This window comes from Mirounga leonina, unplaced genomic scaffold (assembly GCF_011800145.1).
Source record: "Mirounga leonina isolate KUSES-001 unplaced genomic scaffold, KU_Mleo_1.0 Mir_175, whole genome shotgun sequence".
NCBI classification, from domain to species: Eukaryota; Metazoa; Chordata; class Mammalia; order Carnivora; family Phocidae; genus Mirounga; species Mirounga leonina.
Genome location: NW_023270453.1, coordinates 4,119,029 through 4,139,040, shown reverse-complemented (window position 1 = coordinate 4,139,040; position 20,012 = coordinate 4,119,029). Strand labels below are relative to the sequence as shown.

Sequence of the window (20,012 nt, the reverse complement as noted above, 5' to 3'; positions counted from 1 at the left end):
AGTCCTGGAGATATACAGCACGGTGACTATAGTTAATAATACTGTGTTGTGTACTTGAAAATTGTTAAGAGAGTAAATCCTAAAAAGTTCTTACACAAGAAAAAAAACTGTACTTGTGTGTGGTGACAGATGTTAACTAGTCTTATTATGGCGATCATTTTATAATATATACAAACATGGAATCATTATGTTATACACCTGAAACTAATATAATGTATGTCAATTATATCTTAATGAAAAAATAGAATAAACATAAGGGTGATAAAGATAACTGTAACAAGCACTTCTTTAAAACCAAGTAGTTTTAGGTTTATGCCTAGGCATCTTGAAAATCTGAATGGTTCACACATAATTTTGTTTAAAACTGGCCTATTTTACTAAGAATGTATTGGATGCAACTTTTGCCTAATGATGGGGAAATGGATATTCATTGTGAGAGCCCAGTCGTCAATAAGACCTTCGTGAGCTTTTGAAGAAGCACTATGCTCAGTATTGACTTTGCTTTTGGAATCTAGGACACAGCTGAAATTGCTTAGCGCCAACGGCTGACTGTCTCATCTGGAGTAATCTCACAATCTTTTTTTGGCCTAATAGATATTTCAATCTTACATGTTTACCAGACATCAGCTCTCTTCTCTTTCCATTGTCTCCTTGAAGAGAACTGATAGTCTTTGAAAACAAAATAGCAAACGTTAGTTCTAAAATAGTAGTATAGAACTAAGATTACAGTTTAATATGAGATAACTTACTCATATAACAAACTTTAGAACCCTTGTTCTGTGCTCATAAATGACCTAATTTAACATTGAAAAATAATAGTTTTGTTTATTCCTCAGTGGAAGGACATTTGGGTTATTTCTAGTTTTTGGCAATTATGAATAAAGCTGCTAAATAAATTTGTATGCTAGTTTTTAACAGAAAATATATCAGTAGTTACCAGGGGTGGGGTAGGGGTAAAAATTGACTACAAAGGCAAAGGGGAATTTTTTTGGGGGAGGAAGGTTAATAAAATTAGTCTGTATCTTGATTGTGGTGCAGATTGAACAAATCTATGTACTAGTGAAAACTCATAGAGCTGTTCAATAAAATGGAGTTTTACTATATGGAGATCATGCCTTAATTAAAAAAAAAAAAGGTAATTGTTTTTATTTAGTTGTTCCCTTAGTGCATCTCACTTCCTTTGTGAAGGAGTTCTGAAAGCATCAAGGACATAGAGTGGAAAAGAGTACAAGAGGTTAAGAAAGGAATTATATAATCCTATCATACAAATGATATTATAGATAGAAAACATTTATAAAAAGTGAGATAGAACTGTTTGCTCTCTGGTTAAGTAGGATGGTGGGGTATTGTGACAGACGCTGCTATGTGTTTCTTAAAACCATTTTATCTACCTCCTGGGCACACTCTCAGATGATAATTTCCAGCCTCCTTTGCAGTTATGTCTGGCCATATGACTAAATCCTGTAGACGTTTTCATGCCGCTTCCAAGCTTTGCCCATAAAAACTTAAAACTCTCAATTCTTTCTCTTCCCACAAATTCTGGGTGGATGCAGAAGATCCACCAATAGATTTAAGTTGCTGTGGACTTAAATGGAACCACAAAGTGGAAGCTACCTGGGTCCCTGAATCACCATATGGAAGGAAACCTTCAACTGGTAGGTAATTGGAATAAAAAATAAACTTTTATTTTGTTAAAGGAACTGGAATTTATTAGGTTTCTTTGTTGTAGAACTCTATGTTGCTTCTCCTAATCCAAACAAAAACAATCATATTTCTTTGCCTATTCAGGCATATTAAAAGCTTGGAATTTTTGGTAAGAGGAAAATGAGAGTCCATGAGGGTGGAGGGCTTCAGATATTTTTGGATGTGGCATTTTTGGTAGGAATGTTTTGAGGGGGTTTCTTTTGGCCTATGGGTTTTAAGAACACTTTTTGCATTTTCATTTGGGCTATATTGTTATATGGTACCTGATCTGACTTACTAATGGGGAGGGTATATTAAAAACATTCTACTATGTTTGTAGATTTCTATTTCTCATTGTGTTTATATAATTTTTTGCTTTGTATTCATTGAACTTATGTTATTAGTTGCATATAATTTTAGAACTAATATTCTTCCATGTGTATTGAAACCTTTTTTTGAAAATTGTATCATTATGAATTGACCTATTTCTTTTTTTTTTAAGACTTTTTAAAAAAGATTTTATTTATTTATTTGAGAGACAGAGTGAGAGAGAGTATGAGCAGTGGGGAGAGGGAGAAGCAGGCTCCCCGCTGAGCAGGGGGCTCAATCCCAGGACCCTGAGATCATAACCTGAGCCGAAAGGAGACCCTTAACTGACTGAGCCACCCAGGTGCCCCTGAATTGACCTATTTCTAATAATACTCTTAGTTTATGAATGAATTGTTGGTATTAATGGAATTATGCAGGCTTTCCTTTGGTTAGTATTTGCTTAGCATATAAATTTCTATTTTTTATGCTTTTGTACTTTCTATATCTTTATGTTTTTGATATATTTCCTATAAATAAGATATAGCTGAATTAAATATTTTATAATTTTCTTTTTCTTAAATTGAAACATTTGGTCCATATAATTTTAAATCATTAACATATTTGGAATAATCTCTCTTATTTTATTTTGTGATTTCAGGGTATCTTACCCACAGAATGGTTTTAGTGAAAGGATAGATGTGTAGATCAATGGGACAAAATTGGGAATCCAGAAATCGACTCATACCTATGTATGTAACTTGTTTTCAACAATGGTGATGAAGCAACTTATTAAAGGAAAGTCTTTTCAACAAATAGTGCTAGAACAAATGGATATCCATATAAAAAAATAAACCTCAATCCTTACCTTACCTTATAGACAAAAATTAACTTGAAGTGGATTATAGACTTAAATGGAAAAGTTAAAAGTAAAAAACTTCTAGAAGAAGACCTAGGTTGAAATATTTTTTGCAACTTTGAGTAGAAACTTTTTCTTAGATACCACACAAAAAGCACGAACTACAAAAGAAAAATATTGGATCTTATCAAGATTACAGATTTTGCTCTTCAAAAGATACTGCTAAGAAAATGTAAGATAAGCCACAGAATTGAATAAATTATTTGCAATACATATTTCTGACAAAAGACTTATATCTAGAATATATATACTTTCTTTTTTTACTATTTTTGCTATTTTTAAATTTAATTTAATTTTTATTATTATGTTATGTTAATCACCGTACATTACATCATTAGTTTTTGATGTAGTGTTCATTGAATTCATTGTTTGCGTAGAACACCCAGTGCTCCATGCAGAAGACTTTCTTTTTTTTAAGATTTTATTTGTTTGGGAGAGAGACAGAGAGAGCACAAGCAGAGGGAGAGGGAGAGGGAGAAGCAGACTCCCCACTGAGCTGGGAGCCTGACTTGGGGCTTGATCCCAGGACCTAGAGATCATGAGTTAAGCCGAAGGCAGACACCCAACCATCTGAGCCACCCAGCCATCCCAAGACTTTCTTAATTAAAAAATAAGAACATGAACTGCCCAATTTAAAAATGAGCAAAAAATTTCAAAAGATACTTTAGAAAAGTGGTCAATACGACATAAAATGATGTTCAACATCATTAAGAGAATGCAAGTTGAGACCATGAGATGTCACTACTTATCAGTAGAACACTGACATTAGGTGCCTGGGTGGCTCAGTCAGTTAGGCATCTGCCTTTGGCTCGGGTCGTGGTCCTGGGATGAAGCCCTGCATCAGGAACCCCTGCATCAGGTTCCCTGCTTGAAAAGCGGGGAGCCTGCTTTTCCCTCTGCCTCTGCCTGCCACTCTCCCTGCTTGTGCTCTCTCTCTCTCTGTCAAATAAATAAATAAAATCTTAAAAAAAAAGAGTACTGGGGGCGCCTGGGTGGCTCAGTCGTTAAGTGTCTGCCTTCGGCTCAGGTCATGATCCCAGAGTCCTGGGATCGAGCCCCGCATCGGGCTCCCTGCTCCATGGGAAGACTGCTTCTCTCTCTCCCACTTCCCCTGCTTGTGTTCCCTCTCTCGCTGTGTCTCTCTCTGTCATATAAATAAATAAATAAATAAATCTTAAAAAAAAAAGAACACTGACATTAAAATTGCCAAGAATACACATTTTCATGAGAATGTGAAGCAACCGGAACTCTCATACGCTTACAAGTACTTTGGAAAATTGACACTTACTTTAATAAGTAAACGAATACTTACCTTATGATCCAGGCTTTTCACTCTAGGTATGAAATGAAAATTAAAAAAATAAAAATATCCACACTAAAGTGAATGATTTTAACAGGTTTAACAATAGCCACCTAAATGTCAGTGAATTTTTAAAAATGTGCCATATCTATTCAACTGAATGTTATTCAGAAATAAAAAACAATAAAATACTGATTCATAATACAACACGAATCATCCTCAAAATCGTTATGCTAAGTGAAAGGATCCACACAAAAAATACATTTTGTATGATGCCATTCATGCAAAAAAGAATAAAAAAATGCTATACTGGCAAAAATATATATCTGTGGTTGTCTGGTGCCAGTGGTAAGGGATGGGATACACTGCAGAAGGGTTTGAGGAAATTGTACACATTAAATGCTTGCAGTTCATTTTCAATGTATTATAAACCAATAAATTTGGATTACATAATTTAATTGGGCTTAGTATGAGGGTAGCTAATTTTTCTCAGCATGCATATAATTCCACCATCTTCCGGTTTCCACTGTTACAAATGATAATCATCTGTTAATGTAATTATTATTCCTTTATAGTAATCGTCTTTTTTTTTCCTCTGGTCTATTTAGACTTTTTCTTTTCCTTTGGTTTTGATGGTTTCACTGTAATACGGATTTCTCTTTCTTTATTCTACTTGATATTTGTGAAACTTTCTGAATCTATGGGGAGGGGTCTTCTGTAAGTTTTAGAAACTTTAAGTCATTGTTTATTCAAATATTTCCCGTAATTCATTCTTTCCCCTCTCCTTCTATTAAACTCTTACTTGTGCATGCCTTGGGCATTGTTTTCTGCTCCTGCACCTTTAAAGCCGTGAAAGTCAAAGCTTCAAATTCCTAAGCTCAGAAGTTGGCTTTCTCCGAGGAATAACCTATTTTAAATTCTCTATTTACCTTGCTGGGTGTCTGCCCTCACTTAAATTTTGGCATCTGAGTATTACTTTCTTGCTGGATATAGGCATTTGAAAAGATTTACAAATATATCTGACTTAGCATTTTAATTTGTTTTTCACTGGAGGATCAGTTATGGAACCCAGTCTGTACTTTCAGAAAATGGAACTGCATAGTACAGATGACCTCATTTAAATAATTGCATTATGATGTATCTATTACAATTTAAATTATTTCTTTTAACGATTATCCCTTAACCACTACATAGCTCAGGTTCTGCTTTTGGGAGCTGAAAAAGAGTTTATAAACACAAAACACTTTAGGAAATCCTGGAGAGAATTTGTTTTGGTGGTATCGAATAATCTCAGGTCTAGTTGCAACGAGATTGCAACAAAGCCAAAGACTTTTACATTGAACAGCAGATTCTATTGCAAAGAGTACGCGATTTCTTAACAGTTCACATTAGAAATCGTATCTTTATTTCAGAATGATCTCAAATTATGGGAAGAAAATTTGGTAGCTGTGACGAAAATCTTTTGAGACACTTGTGATATTAGAAGAAAAAGGAACAATTCATTTCTTTTCTCTAGGTTGGTGAAATAATATTTCAGAAATGACAGATCTTACAGATAGAAAGTTTTTAACTTGATCATTATTCAACTCATGCCAATTTTAAGTGTATTCAATAGGCAAGTTATTCTCAATATTTTGGAATTTGATACCTAGTTTGACTTCATAATCATTTTATTTTATGAAACCTTTGTGAATTTCAGATAATGTGGTGGTGTTGACCAAGTTTGAGCCCTAGCCTTCCTAATGTGCACTGGCCAGTGTCCTATCTTCTGCTTATATATGCCAGTTTTGGCTGTTTTCCACATCTCTCATGTGAATAACTGTACTCTTAGCTTATAAAATTGATTATACACACACAAACACATACATCAATGAAATAAGCAGTTTACTCTTAGCTCCAAAAGATTTATATAAACATTTATAATGAACTAATTTATGTGTCTGTATTATTTTTGGTACTGCCATCAATGTCCTAAATATATTTGTTGTTCAGTGTTTGTTAATAAATAAGGAGATTTTGAATTTATATCTTAGTATGGGCCATTCTGGATGAGATTCCTACTTTTTTTTGAATAAAACATTTCTAAATTGTCACGTCTTGCAATGCACTTCGAAGTTTGTTAGTTGTGCATTCATATTTTAGATACATGGTAATTTTATATCCAGCTCTATTTCTGAAAAAAGGTATTGTTTTAATAAGCCTTACTTTAAATTTCTGAATGGAAAATTAGAGAGGAGCATGGGCTTACATCAGGCTCCAGTTTTGAAAAAGCCTGTGTTGTTTGGATAAGCATACTTTAAACCTCTGAACAGAAGGTAATAAGGAAGACAGAGAGCAATATTGGAAATTGTAGAATGAACATAGATTTGGAAGTTTAAGTCTAGTTCTACTGTTTAACTGATATGTAGCAGCAGAAGAAGAAATTGTACTTCTATAAATTTTAAATCACTCAAATCTAAAATGAGTTGAATATCAATAAAAAATAAATAAAATGAGTTGAATATTGCCCATCAAACAGGGTTATGTGTATCAATTAAGTAGAATATGTGTGATCATTGTTACATAGCAACTCAAAAAATTAACTTTTCTAATTTTGGGTCATCCAAAGTTTATTTGGGGGACAAGGACTAAAGGAGCCTGCAGCTTATGCTTAAAGCTGTAAAAAAAAGAGAAAAGGAACAATGAGAAAAGGAACCACCTTTGCTGAGCGGAGGCCCTCTATCACTCTTTTGCTGGAGAAAATTTTAAATGAATGGCTGCTTCTGTTTTTGTATTTTGTGTTTTGAAAACCTCTGCTTCCGATGCCCAGCTAGGGCCATCATAGATAGGAGAGTTAGGACAGACGTTCAGCTGAAGGCAGCATGCAAAGAATCAGTTAGCAGGAACTTACTTTTTTTAGTATTTTAGTATTATTTTAGCACTTTTCCAAGCCCCATTGAGATAAGTGATTTCTATGGAGGATTGTTTAAAGCAGCCCATTCTCTTCTGTGAACTAAGTCGGAGCATCGAAGAGCTGTGCAGCTAGTATTTATTTATTTTTATTGTGCACCAGGTACCATGCTAAGAGTAAAAGAGAGTGGCAATAACATTCTTAAGTGATTTGTCATCAGCTCTTGCTAAAGTCAATGACTCCTCCATCTTTGAAGCACTTTGCTTGGTTTCTGTTCTGTCTTGGTTTGCTCCACCCTCACTGGCTTTCCTTTCCACTGTACCTACCTGGTATTGCTTATCTCCTTGGCCATTAAGAATTAGAATGTCCCTGAACTCAGTCCTTGGTCCTTTTCCTCTACATCTCCCTTGGAGATCTCATACAGTCTTGGGGTTGAAATATGATGCTGAAAACTACAAAATTTATATTTGCAGCCAGACCTTGCCCCTAAACTACAGTCTCATGTGTCTAATGGCCTCCATGGCATTAGTATTTGGATCTCAAACTTTACATTTCTTTTTTTTTTTTTTTAAGATTTTATTTATTTGACAGAGAGAGAGACAGTGAGGGAGGGAACACAAGCAGGGGGAGTGGGAGAGGGAGAAGCAGGCTTCCTGCTGAGCAGGGAGCCCGATGCGGGGCTCGATCCCAGGACCCTGGGATCATGACCTGAGCCAAAGGCAGATGCTTAATGACTGAGCCACCTAGGCACCCCTCAAACTTTACATTTCTTAAACTGAGTTCCTGATTTTCCCCAGAACCTGATTCTCTCAGAGTCTTCTGGGCTCAGATGAATGCAACGCCATCCTTCCAGTTGCTCAGGTCAGATATATTGGACTCCTCTCTTTCCCTTACCTTTGACTCCTCTCTGAATCTCTCATCCCAAATATAATCTATGAGTAAATTCTGTTGGTTCATATTCAAGCTATGTCAAGATTCTGACTGCTTCTACCATTGTGACCACTCTGATCCAAGCCACATGTCAGGTTTTACTTGGATTACTGCAAAGCTTCCTGTGTTACACCAACTGCTATAACACAACTCTAAAACCTCAGTGGCTTAGTGCAACAAATGTTGGTTCTTTGCTCACATGAGAGTAAGTGAATGAAGGGGCTCTGATCATGGTCATTTAGGGACCCAGGATTCTTCTATCTAATGGATCCTTCTTTCCCTACAATGTGGAGTTCTCTACTGGATTCTCTGCATGTGGCAGAGAATGTGGGCAGTGTGTTTTCTTACAGGCCAACACTGGATGCAGCATACATCACTTCTGATTGCTCCCCATTGGGGACATCAGTCACATGGTGCCATCTTCAAGAGAAGCTAGGAAATTGCATTGCACTGTGTATAGAGGGAGGGAATAAGATTATTTGGTGAACACCTAGCTGTCATGGCCATCTTATTAAATGTAAGCACCAGATTGCTTTATTGCTCAAAATTTTCCAATGGCCTAACTTCTCACTCGAAGAAGAAGAAGAAGAAGAAGAAGAAGAAGAAGAAGAAGAAGAAGAAGAAGGAGGAGAAGAAGGAGGAGAAGGAGGAGAAGAAAAAGAAGAAGGGGCAGGAGGAGGAGGGGGAGGAGGAGGAAGAGGAGGAGAAGAAGAAGAAGAAGGAGGGGGAGGAGGAGAAGAAGAAAAGAAGAAGGGGGAGGAGGAGAGGGAGGAGGAGGAGGAGAAGAAGAAGGAGGAGGAGGAGGAGGAAAAGAAGAAGAAGGGAGAGGAAGAGAAGAAGAAGAAGGGGAAGAGGAGGAGGAAGGGGAGGAGGAGAAGATAAAAGAAGGGGGAAGAGGAGGAGGGGGAGGAGGAAGAGGAGAAGAAGAAGAAGAAGAAGGAGGAGGAGGAGGAAGAGAAGGGAGAGGAGGAGAAAAAGAAGGAGGAAGAGGAGGAGGAGGGGGAGGAGGTGAAGAAGAAGAAGAAGAAGGAGAAGAGGAGGAGGAGAAAGAAGAAAAAGCTAAATCTGTACCATGGATAAGGGATCTTCCATGAACTGGCTACCATTACCTTTTTCACTTTATTTCCTACTACTCTTCCCCTTGTTTGCTCCTCTCCAGCCACACTGACTTCTTTGATGGTCCTTGAATGTACCAGGCATGCCCCCATCTCAGGGCCTTTCCACTTGCTGTTTCTTCTGTGTGCTGTATGTTTCTTCCTAGCTAGCTGCATGGCTTTCTGCCTTACCGTCTTTGTATCTTGGCTCAAATATTGCTTTCTCAGCGAGTCCATTCCTGCTGACCCAAATTGAAATGGCAACCATCAACCTCAGTACTCCTTATCCTGCTTCCCTGACTAATTTTTTTCATAGTTCTTATCACTTTGTATTCTACTATATATTTATTTTGTTTATTGTCTCTCTCCTAATAGAATGTAAGTTCCAACAGGAGAGGGATCTCGTTTGTTGTGTTCACTGCTGTATCCTTGGCTCCAGAGGCAGTACCTGGCATTTGGTAGACCCTGAATAATAACTATAATAAGCATAAATATGCAAATACAACATTAATGACAATGATAATAATATTAATATTTTGAGTAAATGAATTCTCCATTCCCAAGGATCTTAAATCAAGCTAGGAAGACAGACAACTGTAACATCTCACTACAAGGCACAGATATCAATTGTTAAAGAGACAAAAGATCGACTTGTTCTGCCTGGAACCCGAGGTTTCACAATGAGGGCAATGTTAGACCTGGGCACTGAAGAATGAATAGGCATTTTCCAGGTGTTAAGGGGCATTCTAGGAAGAAAATTAGCAAAAATTAGCCAAACAAAGGCTTGGCAGTGGGAGTATTAAGACATTTGGGTAACAACTGAGGAATTGGAGGCATCTGGAGGTGGATGTGTGTGTATATATATTTAAGAAGGGAGATATTAAGCTAAATTGTTAGGTTAGTACAAAAATGTCTGGTATTTTAACACATTTGGATTTTACTCTGTTGGCAATGAGGAGGTTGGCAGTCTCTAGGAGGAGTATGATGAATCCAGGTGTGCATGTGTGAAAAATAAGCTTGGTGCAGTGTGTAGGGAGACTGAAGGGCAAGTGGCAGGGGTGTAGGTGAGAGGCCGCTCTGATACTCCAGACAGAAATGATGAAAACCTGACCTAAGAGACTCAACAAGGGCTCAGATGCACAAATCTAATCAGTCACAAAGATCTCATCTAAATTGCTTGCTTGCAGGCTCCCAGTGGCAGGGGTGAGAAGTCTGCCCAAGTGTGGATAACCCTTGGGAGTATAGAGATCACTAGAAACACTGATTTTGGCTGAAGCTAAGCTTTCTACACCTCCATCCACGTGAAAGCTGTCTCCAATGCTGTCCGTGGCCATGATAGCCAAGTTCTCAAAGTCTGGATCTCAGCCATCTTCTCATGAAGATAGGACTTTGTGATCAAAAGACGGTATGAGCATTTACATTATTAAATGTTCACAAATTGCTTGGTTTTGAATTTGATCCTTGATTCCTCAGGCCTATTTGCCTTTTCTCAAATAAACATCATGATCTGTAAATGATTTATGTCATTATTGATCTTATTCCCTGAAATTTAAAAAGTATTGAATACCTATGATGTTCACTTTGTAAGGGGCTATAAGACATACAAATATGACTAATACTTAGAGAAAAGCATTCCAGCCATAGCGCCTATCTATCACTGCCTTGGCCCCTTACAAGCATCTCCTTAATGAAGTGATAATAAAAACCTGTGGGCCTTGCAAATAATACATTAATAGGATGGCTTCCCTGACAGCAAACCATTTATGTTTATATTAACCTTCTAAATCTGAATTGAATAATTTCCCAAAGATGGTCTTGTTTTTGATGTCCTAGAATGCTCTGAAATTTAGCATGTGATGTTGGATATACAAAGTTGCACGTGTGTGTGTGTGTGTGTGTGCGTGTGCACACTCCTCTGCCATGGCTAAGGCACAAGACTGATGAACAACTAGGCTACAACCAAGTGAGTACTAAGGAACCAAGACCATCCATCACTTCTAACTGACATAACATGTTTATTTCTCTAGACAGTACAAAATCCAGAAACAACTTGTTTTGTGTTTTCAATGATAGATGCTGCTTCTTATTAATGATTTTTTCTCTTTTTGACATATGTGTATGTTAAGAGTGAAGAAATGTGAAAGCCCAAGCTTCCTAGGAAACTGCACATTTGTAAAATCCTCTAATGTAAAACATTATGAAGAATATGTCTTTTCCCAGCACTGGAGAAGTTGGTGATCTAAAGCATCTGAGCTTGGATTGTAATTCCTCTGTGAGTTCATTTCACACTGAATAGTAGAACTCGATAAAATATACTTGACTAAATTCTGGGCATTGGTGGTATTTCATTATTGTGTGTGTTCTTAGCTTCACTGGACTTAGAAATAGCTTTGTTCTAGGGGTGTAAATAACAGTTTTCTCATAGCCTTCTCATCCTTTATATTTCTTCTGCAGAATCCTTCCTCAGCTTGGTGTCAGCTTCTCCTTCTACATCTATCTGTCCCAGTACTATGAAGTAGGAAATTTTGGGGGGGAATCTTGAACTTAGGAGTCTTCATTAGCACAGAGTACATGGCTGTACGTGTTTCTCTTTTAGACTCACTTCTTATTTTAGTAAAATAATTCAGTCGGAAGGTTTTGTGGTTTGTTGGGTGCTCACTTTTTTTTCTTTTCTGAAGGAAAATGATGTGGTTCTCCAAAGTTAAGCAAAAGATTTTTTCCCCATTGTTAATAAGCCTTCTGGAGAAAAAGGAGAGTATAGGAGGCATACGCACATTATTCTACAGTAGGGTCTGAACAAACAAACAAAAGTACTCTCCGTAGCAAAATGAACTTGCTTAATAGTCATTCATTTTGGAGAAAATGAGATAGTTTTGTTATTTTGTTTTGAGATGACTTTCGATATCCTCAACAAAAGAGGTACCATCATAAGCCACAGTCATTGGTGTGGAAGGGTAAGCAGATGATCACTGAGGAGGTTGCTAAATCTCAATGGGAATGGATCCATGAATCAGGCTGTTTTCTAGAAAAAAATGTCAGCTTTACTGAGGTATAATAAACACACAAAGTTGCAAGATGTTTAAAGTGTACATTGTGGTGATTTGATATACATACATGTTGTGAAAGGATCCTCCCCATCTAGTTAATAAACCTATTATCCCACATAGTCATGTTTAATGTTTTTTGGTGAGAACATTTAAGTTCTACTCTCATAGGAAACCTTAAATTATACAACATAATGTTATCAACTACCATCGCCATGTTATATATTAGATCCGCCACACTTATTCATCTTAGAGCTGAAAGTTTGTACCCTTTTACCAGCCTCTCCCTATTCTCTCCCTTCTCCGGCCCCTGACAACAACTTTTCTACTGTTTCTATGAGTTTGGCTTTTTTTTTTTTTTTGGCTGTTATGTTGAATGAAGAAGGTTGAAGCAGATAAACCTGAAAGAGTTTTTTTAAAATGCAAGTGATCCTATAGACTGTTTCCAAATCGTATTTCAAAATCCAATTATGGCAAAAAGAAATGTTTTGGTAAAATGTATCAGTATCAGATTTCCAGAATATATAGCTCATCTCGTGTTCTCATGAACTTCTGTATTAGAGCAGTGCCTCAAAATAAAATGTTCACTGAGTAATTTTGGAAGTGATACTTACTGAGCACTTACTATGAGCCAGGCACTGTTCTAAGCACTGGAAGTAGGGTGGAGTACAGCAGTACATGACTACAACAGTTGGGATGTAATGGGCATTTTTTTTAAAGATTTTATTTATTTATTAGACACAGAGAGAGCACAAGCAGGGGGAGTAGCAGGGAGCCTGACATGGGGACTTGATCCCAGGATCCTGGGATCATGACCTGAGCTGAAGGCAGGCACTTAACTGACTGAGCCATCCAGGCGCCCCTGTAATAGGAATTCTTGTACCTCTCCCCATTGGGTTTATAAGCTATTAAACCATTGACACCTCTCCAAACCATTGACATCTACTCAAAGGTAGATGTACTGGAATACGATGCTCCTCAAAAATGTGACATTTAGAGTGCCCACACTGAAGTTACTTTCAGCCAATGCAGTAGGGGATTAACACCATCTTCTGTGCATTCCCAAGCCAAAGTGGTTTTAAGACCACATCTACGGGGTGCCTGGGTGGCTCAGATGGTTAAGCCACAGTCTTGGGCTCAGGTCATGATCCCAGGGTCCTGGGATCAAGTCCCACATTGGGCTTCCTGCTCAGCGGAGAGCCTGCTTCTCCCTCTCCCTCTGCCCCTCCCTCTGCTCATGCTCTCTCTCTGTATCTCTCTGTCTCAAATGAATAAATATAAAAAAAAAATCTTAAAAAAAAGGACCACATCTATGCAGTCATCTCTGAACTTTTTTTTGAAAAATTTTAAAAAAGATTTTATTTATTTATTTGACAGGGAGAGACACAGCGAGAGAGAGAACACAAGCAGGGGGAGTGGGAGAGGGAGAAGCAGGCTTCCTACGGAGCAGGGAGCCTGATGCGGGGCTTGATCCCAGGACCTTGGGATCATGACCTGAGCCCAAGACTGAGGCTTAACCATCTGAGCTTAACGACTGAGCCACCCAGGTGCCCCATCTCTGAACTTTTTGACTGAACACCATGCCGTGATATTTTTGAGCACCTCTTCTAAATTTTATGTATATGTATACTATATAAATGTACAACTCTACTAAATATTATGGCTACTATAAAACATACACAAGATAGAAGTTGTAAACATGAAATAACATATAACAATAAGTGTGAATAGAAGTTATAATATTCTTTTCTGTAATCCCAACAGATCGTTTTGTTAATTCCCTTAATCTCAGCATTTAAATCTCAGATTGGAAGCTGCCACATGAGGACAACTTTATCTCTGGCTATAGATGCTTATGGAGTTTTCCTTCTCATTCAGAAAAATTTTAGACAGGTTTCTAAAATTTTATAGCAACATTATCCAGCTTTATTCCTGGCATATCAGGTACTTAAAGCAAATAAGATGTCTTTATTCTGTATTTTAGGTGCTTGTCAGAGATTCTGGTCTGGATTTTACTGTTCTTTTGTCTCAGAGGACAGATTACAACAATTCATGTTTGAGAGTCATAATCTAAGGCTCTTCTCAGCTGGCGTTACCACAGAGGGATTGAAGGTATGCAGAGATACTGAGTCCCTGGTCCTGTCCAGTTGTAGGCAGGCTTCTTCAAGACCCCTAGGAGGGATATGTGTGAGTCTGAAAAAGTATGGCCCAAGAGATAACTTGATCATTCATTTTCTGGATTTTCTAATGTAATGTCACCAGAAAGTTAGACTAATATTTTAGATGACTTTAGTTTGCTGTAGAAATTATTCAAAGAATTATAACATATGTTCTAAGCACTTTTAAACAAAGATTTATCTGTTTGAGAGAGAGAGAGCACGGTGGGGAGGGGCAGAGGGAGAGGGAGAGAGAAACTGTAGCAGATTCCGTACTCAGTGTGGAGCCCAACCCGGGGCTCGATCTCACGACTCTGAGATCACGACCTGAACCAAAATGAAGAGTCGGATGCTCAACCAACTACACCACTGAGGCACCCAGCATTTTGTTTGTTTGTTTTTTAGAAGATTATTATCCAAAAAAGCCACATAGAATATATTGTTGTTGAAGATACATGCATTTAGCAACATTCATCATGTTATTAAATATTCTTAATGAAATTACCAGCAGGAAACTTTCTCTCTCCTGAAAATGAAAAGTACAGTAGGGTAACAATAATCTTTCTTTACTTCCCATTTCATGAATAATTTTATTATTTTCTTGTGGGAAGCTAAATGTTAAATTTTATGGTTAGCTCATCTTATATCAAGAATTAAAAAATACGTTTTTTTCACAAGACTGTCATTTTTTTTTTAAAGATTTTATTTATTTATTTGACAGAGAGAGACACAGCGAGAGAAGGAACACAAGCAGGGGGAGTGGGAGAAGGAGAAGCAGGCTCCCTGCTCAGCAGGATGTGGGGCTCCATCCCAGGACCCCAGGATCATGACCTGAGCCAAAGTCAGATGCTTAACGACTGAGCCCCCCAGGAGCCCCAAGACTGTCATTTTTATAAAGGAGTTTACCTTAAGGGTTCCTTAGAAAGTGTGTTTTAAAGATTGCTATGAAAATTGTCAGACTGAGAAAAATACTTGGCTTTTTTTTTTTTTTTTTTTTGGTGAATGACTTTATAATGAAGCTACGTAACTCTGGTATTTGCCAAGGGATATATAAGGATGGATCTTTTTACATCTTTGAAAACATAAAAGATGTTTGAAATATTCCCTATCCAAAAACCTTCTCTTGATCCCTCATATCCCAACAGTTCCTGTCCAGTTTCTTTATCTTCCTCACTAGCAAACTTCCTTGAAACAGTGTCAATACTTTGTCTTCTCATTTCCCACTGAACTCACTCCAGTTGCTCCCCTCATTCCACACCTGTTTCTTATCCGTGCCCTCGATGTTCTCTGTGTTGCTAAATCCAGTGGTGAATGCTTGGTCCTCATTTTACTGACTGAGCAGCCACATTTGACATTGGTTGCTCCTTTCTCTTTGAAACTGTGTCGGGCGCCTGGGTGGCTCAATCGATTAAGCGTTTGCCTTCAGCTCAGGTCGTGATCCTGGGGTCCTGGGACTGTGCCAGACATCAGGCTCCCTGCTCAATGGGGAGCCTGCTCTCCCTCTCCCTCTGCCTGCCCTTCCCCCTGCTTGTGCTCTCTCTCTGTGTCAAATAAATAAAAAAAAAAAAAAAAAAAAAAGAAACTGTCTGCATTTGGTCACCAGAATATCATTCCCTTTGTTTTGTTTCTGCCCTACTGGACTGCTGCTTCTCTGTTTTCTTTGCTGCATGCTACTCAGCTTTGTGACCTCAAATATTGGAGTCTCTCAAGGTATGGTCTTTGGATCTTTTATCTGTCTATATTCAGTCACTTGGGTTATCTCATCTTGACCCAGAGATTTGACTGTCAAAAAGTATCTACCTTTCCCTTAAACCCCATGTTTCAAAATATCAGCAACCCTACCTCAACATGTATCCTAATTTTGAGTGATCAATGAAATATTTTTGGTCCAAGCCGCCATCATCTCTTACTTGGTCTACTGCAATAGGTTTCAAATGTGTCTCCCAGCTTCCCCTTTTGCTCTGTGATCATCCCCTACCCCTGCCCCAATAATGACGTACAGTCATTCCAAGTGCTTACCATGGGAAATTAGGTTCTCAGTGAAGCGGCCTTTACCTGTTTCTTTGCATCGCTTCCCAATCTTGGCCTCACTCACTCTACTTCAGCCAAGCTTACCTCCTTGTGGCATCCCTGATCATGCTAAGTCCATTAGGGACTTGGCACAGGGTGCTGCTGCTGCCGGAAGCACCTTCCTCAGATAGCCTCGTCGTGGCTCGCTGTCTCACTTCATTTAGGTTTTCTATCCAATGTCACACCGCCTAATCCAAGAGTCCCTCCCTGAACCCCCATCAAACATTGGAGCTCTGCCAGCCTTTTAATTCCACTTTATCCTCTGACTCACTTTTCTTTTCCTTAGAGCACATATCAATATTAATTACCTATTGCAATATTCAGTTGCTTGATTGTTCTCTTTCTCCAGTAGAAGGTAGGCTCTCTGGTAGCAGGGATTTTACCTTTGTTTTTGCAGTTATAGTCAGGAGTGCCTGACTATAGCGGGTGCTCAATAAATATTGTTTTCAATGAATGAATGAATGGAAGAAATGGGAAATGGCTTTTAGGGTATTGGTTGGAAGCATTCCTTTTTCTTATTTATAATCTTTAAATTGTTGGTGTGGGTATATGATTAATCAATGCTATGACTCTTTACCCTGAGACTTCTGTTCTCCTCTGCTGAGCTCATTCAGGGTAATGCAAGGGTTATTCCACATGCTTTTTGCTAGAAGAGTCTTTTCCTGCTTAGAGTTACAGTGGAAAAGCAATCCAGCCCTATGAGAAATGTGATTGCTGTGAAACTTGTCTCCTACTCAGTGATTGTGGATCTGTCACTAAACAAGACCATCACCCTTGGGTTATTTCTTTACAAAAGCAGGATTTATTTTCAACCCCATCTAATTATTTTCTGGAACCTAGTTTTGTAGAATCATTGTTTTGTTATTTTATGGGAGGATGCTGGGGAAAGGTGTTTAAAATGCTCTAAAGCAAAGATATATTAGAAATATTTCTGCTGTGGCCAAATTGTCCGAATCTGACTTTGAAGTCGGTATTTTCATTTAGTGCTTATCAAAATCATTTGCAGGCAAAATAAAATGTCAGTCAGAGGCATACATTTTACCGCTACAAATTCAAGATTTCATAGGATTTTTGTGATGTATATCTCTTCAAGGTACGGTTTGACAGAAATTAAATTAAATCTGCCATTTCAAATAAATCCTGAGGATGGAAAAATTATAGATAATTTTTAATATTTCATAAATATATGTTCTTCTCTAGCAGTGAATGACACTGTTGAAATAATAATTTTAAAAATTATTTGGGATAAACATTGTTTTTAGTAAAAGATATCATTAAAGAGAATGATACACATATTACAACAGTAACATGATTAAAATTCTCCATATGATTATCATAAATTACAAAATTAATTTAAAATTAGTGGGTTTTTTTGTTATTTAATTCACTAAAAATAATCCACATTTAATAAATGAGGTGTTTGCTAGACTTTTTGTGATATATCATAAAATACGTTAGAATAGTCAAAATATCCTCATATGAGACTTAATTTTGAAGACTATAAAGATTAGTTTCAAAAGGAAACCCAGAAGACAGAACATATTACTATAGTACTATAACACATTCCATAAAATTACATAATTTTTAACTTAAAATAGCTATAGAATTAATAAAATTAAAGAAAGAAATTGGAACATTCTGATACACAAATTCCATTTATTTTTCATGTTTTTTTCCAGTCCTTCCCTCAATCCACACATATTTGTAACAGGTATAATCACGTTACATGCAATTTGATATCTGTGATTTTAACATAAAATTATATATATTTTCACATCTTGCTGTGTACTCTTTATAAGTATCATTTTTAATGATCACAATATTCTTTTGGAATATTGCTGTAATTTGCCCAACTACTTTTCTCATGCTGGACTCAGTCACATTTGTTTGCTTCCTGAGAAGGCACTTATAATATTAAGTTATAATAAATAGCTCCCTATGTGGTATGATTGGAGTAGGGCTGAAAAAATATTTCTCATTTCAAAATACCTGTGCAAAGTTATTATTCATTCTTATACTTTGGCCTGAATCAGCATATGAACTCTAGCCAAAATACGAGAAATACATTTTGAATAGAGAAGACATGAGCACAGTGAGTGCTCACTCACCCTGGGAAACCGAGCTGATGGGTTGACACTGAGCCCAGGCTCTTGTGTGGGAATCAACACCCAAAGGGTCAGCAAGGACACCACATTTGCAGTATAAAGTCAATTATTGGGTTGAGGCATACGATGTATACAATTTGTATGGAGGTTAGTTTTGTACAGACATGGAAAGAACCTGCAAGTAAAAAGAAACGACAGATTTTTTTTCTGTTTTGGGTTGGAGGAACTTCAGGGAGATGTTACTGATTCACAACGTGTATCCAGTGTGGGTGGAAGAATAATAAATTGACTTGACCAGAAATTTAACACAACACAGGAACATGACTGTGGTAACAATGGTGCCAAATCAGTAGAGTCAGACCACACTTGTCAGTTCGATTGTTTGTCATGAAGCCATGTAGGAAATACTAACGACTGGCAAGATTTTGAAAACTGATTTTTTTTTTTCAGATTCTTTCATGGTCCAACTGACCGAGACATCACTGGATCAAGGGTTCATCAAAATTGTAAGGCAGTATACAAGGAGCAATAGGATTCCTTTTTCCATTAGTGGGCTGCATTATAATTTAGGAGCTAATTTTTGTTCACTAAATTGAGCCAGGACCATTTATGACCAAAATGTTAATACTCAGTTTTAAGGATTTAATTGGAGCAATGAAGTAAATTGTAATGTAGCAGTAATTATGTTCATTCATTCATTCACTCATATTATAACAATATTCACGTTCATAGCAATGTTTTTTGAGGTTTTGCATGTGGCAGGCTCTAGTCTGGGGGATATAATAGTGAACAAGACAAAGTCCCTATTCTGATGCAGCTTATATTCTAGCGGAGTGAGATAGATGCTAAACAAGTAAACATATACATATACAAAATTTTAAATTTCGGTTTGCACAGGAAAAGCAGAAGTAAGCTAAGAACACTGTAGGCAGACCTGTTTTATTATTACTATTATTTTTATTTTCACTAGGCTGCATACTCCAAGTGGGCTCAAACTCACTACCCTGGGAACAAGAATCACATGCTCTACCAACTGACCCAACCAGACGCCCCCAGATCTGATTTATATTAGGTGGTCATAGAAGGTCTGAAAAACTAGAATCAAGACCTGAAGACAGGAAGGGACAAGCCTGCAGGTATGTGGAAGGACTTCTAGGTGACAACATAGCAAGTGTCCAGGTGTTGAGGTAGAACATTCTGGTTATTGTCCAGGGAAAGCAATGAAGCAGGTGTGCTGGGGCAGAGTGGATGAGGAGGGGAGTTACATACAATGACTCCAAAAGGTTGTGTGTGGCGGGGTGCAGGGTGCGGAGGGTGTAGGACTTTTAGACCACTGTAATGACTTTGGCTTTTACTTAGGATGAGGTAAGAATCCATTACAGGGTTTTGACCGGACGAGAGATATGATTGGGTTTGTTTTAAAGGAATCACCCTGCAGTGTGGAAAATTAATAAAGATGAGAAGAAAAAAAAAAAAGGAAACCAGATAGCAATTTTATGCAGAGAAGGTAACTCT

The 20,012-nt window shown here is 37.6% G+C and overlaps 1 long non-coding RNA gene across 1 annotated transcript; it reads right to left on the bottom strand.

The window, feature by feature from the left end:
- Positions 1–655: 655 nt before the first annotated feature.
- On the bottom strand, positions 656–5,211 carry LOC118021897. The gene is made up of 3 exons (XR_004682335.1): positions 5,011–5,211; positions 4,221–4,242; positions 656–669 (listed from the first exon to the last, which is right to left on the bottom strand). It is a non-coding gene; the product is annotated as an uncharacterized LOC118021897 (long non-coding RNA).
- Between the last annotated feature and the right edge of the window lie 14,801 nt (positions 5,212–20,012).